Below are 4423 nucleotides of genomic sequence, written 5' to 3' on the forward strand. Positions count from 1 at the left end.
GGGGACGGGGTTTCGTGCCCTGGTCTGGGAGGATCCCACATGCCGTGGAGCGGCTGGGCCCGTGAGCCATGGCCGCTGGGCCTGCGCATCCGGGGCCTGTGCTCTGCAACGGGAGAGGCCACAACAGGGAGAGGCCCCCGAACCGAAAAAAAAAAAAAAAAAAAAAAGAGTGGTGGGGAGGGCCGAGGAGCAAGCAATGAGTGCTGTGCTTCGGGGAACCCGCAGAACCTGGAGCTTCAGGAAGACCTTCCCACCATTACTAAGAAGCACTTCTGAATCCCCGGGATGTTTCTCATATACTCAGTAACAAATTTACTCTCTTTACAGCTATGCTGCCACCAAAAACCCCAAACCCAAAACCGAAACAAGCAAAACCCCCAAACCAAAAAACAAGCAAACAAAAAATGAGAAAACCCTATACCGAGACATATCATAATCAAATTTCTCAAAACCAGTGAAAAAGAGAAAATATTAAATGCAGCAAGTAAAAACCAAACCAAACAACAGCAAAACCATGTTCCATACAGAGGAATAAAAACAAGGATTATAATTAGCAGATTTCTAATTGGAAGCAGTGCAAGTGACAAGACAATGGAATGACACCTTCAAAATATTGAAAAACAGTTATCTCCTAGAATTATATTTCCCAGTGGGAATATCCTTAGTGATTTTTTTTTTTTTTTTTTTTGGTCACACCACGTGGCTTGCGGGATCTTAGTTCCCCGATCAGGGATTGGGCCTGGGCCCTCAGCAATGAAAGCGCCAAGTCTTAACCACTGGACTGCCAGGGAATTCCCAGGAATATCTTTCAAAAGTGAATTGAAAATAGAAATGTTTTCGCACACACAAAAATTGAAAGAATTCATCACCAGTAGAACCCATACTATAAGAAATATTAAAGGGCGTCTTTTAGGCAGAAGAAAAATGAGACCAGATAGAAATATGAAAGAAAGAGAACTGGAAATGTAGGTGAATATATTTTTCTTATTTTTATTTTTATTTTTTTGCGGTACGCGGGCCTCTCACTGTTGCAGCCCCTCCTGTTGCGGAGCACAGCCTCCGGACGCGCAGGCCCAGCGGCCATGGCTCACGGGCCCCGCCGCTCCGCGGGATGTGGGATCTTCCCGGACCGGGGCACGAACCCGCGTCCCCTGCATTGGCAGGCGGACTCTCAACCACTGCGCCACCAGGGAAGCCCAACAAGTACTTTAATAATATTAAACACCTTTTTAAATGCTAAAGCAAACAGTGGTTGTATAGTAAATGCAACATTTTCATGAACTTAAAACTGAGGCATCAGAGACCTCTTCAGGATTTTGCTGGGCCGCCTTCCAAGACCCTGAAGGGTGTTAGTTCTTTACCCTTTTCAAACTACCCCAGTCACCGATAGTTGGAAGTACTGACAAAAATACCTACTCTGGAACCATCCTTTTGTAAATTCCCACCCCCAAGTCTTTACACAGCTTGTAACACTGGCTCCTTTCCTGGAAGGCCTTTCCTTTAAGCCCCAGAAACTGTCCAGAGTGTTTCTTGATCCTGCTGGGAAGTCACACCAATTACCAAATTCATTCCCAGGGAGCACTTAGCATAAAATGCCCCCAGCTGTAATTTCATAGACCCATCCTGTGATATTGTGATGATAATTATATTTTTGGTCTTAGTCCCCGATCCTAGCAGAGCTCCTAAAACCCTAGAAACTTCCTAAGTGAGGAAAGCGAGATGTGTCTCTTGTTATGTTAATGATGTGATTATTGGAAAGCCCCTAGGTAACCAGCCTAAGGACGGGCGCTGGTTGCCAGGGGAACCAACCGAGTGATTGGAGGGGAGAAGGGCTGGAGACTGAATTCAGTCACCAATGACCGATGATTGAATCAACCTTTGCCTATGTAAAGCCTCCATTAAATACGCGGAAGGATGAAGTTTGGAGAGCTTCCGGGTTGGTGGGCATGCGGAGGTGCGGGGGAGTGGAAGCTCTGTGCCCCCTGCCACACGCTTGTCCTGTGCATCTCTTCATCCTGCTGCTCCTGAGTTATAACCTTTTACATAAATTGGTGATCTAGTAAGTAAAATGCTTTCCTCAGTTCTGTTGACTGAAGAAAAAAAGTGCAATGTGAGAGTTGTGCGTTAAGTTTTATTGGGGGAAAATGAGGACTATAGCCTGAGAAACAGCATTTCGGATAGCTCTGAGGAACCGCTCCAGAGAGGTGCGGGGTGGGGGGAAGGTGAGTGTTCTGTATGATTTTAGTGAAGGGGGGATGTGCAGGCAAGCACACATGTTGGCAGAGCCTGGCTGCTAGTCAGGAGGAGGCGAGGTCCCCGTTGATGACTTTAGTGCTTTTCTAGATATGAGGAGATGCAAGAATTGGGCTCATAAAATCTTCTCCTGAAAATTTCTATCTAAAGACCTGTTCTGCCAGTTTTTCCCAGAGCACAGAGGGCCTCATTCCTGATCTCTGCCCTGTACTCCTTTCAGGGGGCATTGAAGGTCAGCAGCTGCAGCGGCTCGTGATTTAATCCTTGTAGAGGCAGATGGCAAGTGCCAATTTGTAGCTGGCAATTCCGTCACCTACTCTAGCAAATTAATCAAACCCAAGGAGGAGGTCGTGGGAGCAGCACAGGTGACAACCTAGTGATTGGTGTCTCACGTCGCAGTCATGTGGGACTGAGCCCCTAACGTGTGGGATCTCAGTTACCTCCAGATAGATAGTGTCAGAATAGGGTTACTGGGTGGTGCTGGAAAACACACACTGGATATGCCTTCAGAAAAGCTCACAGGGATCATGCAGTGCTATCCCCTGCTGGACAAAGGAGAACCCACGTCCAGGGAGGTGAAGGTGATGTGCTTTGACCCCGACCGGGTGTGCTCCTCCAAGCAGGGCTGGCACCCAGGAGCAACAACCCTAAACTTGGCTTCCAGAGTGCTTTCCCTCACCGAGTCTCAACCCTGCAGAGGTGGGCAGGGCGGGTACTGTCCATTCTAGAGGTAAAATAACCAATATATTAAGGTCTGACAGGAGCGAGGACTATTAACCAGACCGAACTACACACAGCAAAGTGAATTTCCTGACACTGGGCTGTGGTGAAAGAAAGTACAGCGTTTACTGCAGGGCCAAGAGAGGAGCACAGCGGCTCAGGCTCAAAAGACCTGAACTCCCCATGGCTTTCAGGGAAGTGTTTTTAAACGCACGCAACCTTTGGGGTGGGCGCTTCTGATTGGTCAGTGGTGAGGTAGCCGGGTGGTGTTTCAGGAATCTTAATCGGCAACCTTCTGGTTCCTAACCGTCTGGAGTCCACATGCTTGTGCACAGCATGTAGTCACCATCCTCCACCTGGGGGAGGTGTCTTAGTTTCTTCAGAAAAACTCAAAGATAATTGTCAGATTGTTAGGTATATGCCTTGAGGAGGCATATACATAAGAGTTTATCCCTGAACTATTGTTGTTACTTCTCTTGGTTAACTGCTTTCCTTTGTTTCTGCATTGCCTCATTTCCCTCGTTAGTAACTACCTGCGCCGTCCCTTGGAACTTAGGGAACCGTCGGAAGCTAAAGTCTTTTTCTTTTTTTAAAAAAATTATTTCTTTTTTAAAATTTATTTATTTTTGGCTGCGTTGGGTCTTCATTGCTGTGCGCGGGCTTCCTCTAGTTGCGGGGAACGGGGCTACTCTGTTGTGGTGCGCGGGCTTCCCATTGCGGTGGCTTCTCGTTGTGGAGCACAGGCTCTCGGCACACGGGCTTCAGTAGTTGTGGCTCGCGGGCTCTAGAGCACAGGCTCAGTAGTTGTGGTGCAGGGGCTTAGTTGCTCCGCGGCATGTGGGATCTTCCCGGACCAGGGCTCGAACCCATGTCCCCTGCATTGGCAGGCAGATTCTTGACCACTGCGCCACCAGGGAAGCCCGTAAAGTATTTTTCTACGAACAAGAAACGGAGGACATAGGGGGGCTTTTGGGCGGGAGGGCCCTGCTCAGTTCCAATTCCATTTTTTTTGTTGTTGTTGTTGATACTCCTCAATCCTGAGGGGAACAGGCACGGAATAAGAAAGGGAATAAAGTTTGGACAGAGAGGTTAATCATAAACTGAGCAGAGGAAACTGGTTTTACAGGGGCTCAGTTTCAGGACCAGAATACAGGCTTCCTGAGTCAGCTACAGCACCTGGCCCCTCAGGTGTTTGATAAACAAGGCCAACTGAAGTCCAGCGACTGCTGAGCTCCCAGGATTATGGGCGCCAGCTAGCGGAGGCGCTAACATTCCACAGCTGGCGCGCGGCAGGTGAGGAAAAACACCCAGTCGCGACCACAGCCTCCGACGGCCCCTCCCTCCAACGAGCCAGCCGCGCAAGCGCAGTGACGCAAAAGGGGGAGGTCCAGCCCCAGCAAGACACGGAGTGCGCACGCGCAGCGAAATGGGCTGTGCAACGCAGGTCGCT

The sequence above is a fragment of the Lipotes vexillifer genome, unplaced genomic scaffold, assembly GCF_000442215.2.
Source record: "Lipotes vexillifer unplaced genomic scaffold, Lipotes_vexillifer_v1.1 scaffold395, whole genome shotgun sequence".
NCBI lineage: Eukaryota > Metazoa > Chordata > Mammalia > Artiodactyla > Lipotidae > Lipotes > Lipotes vexillifer.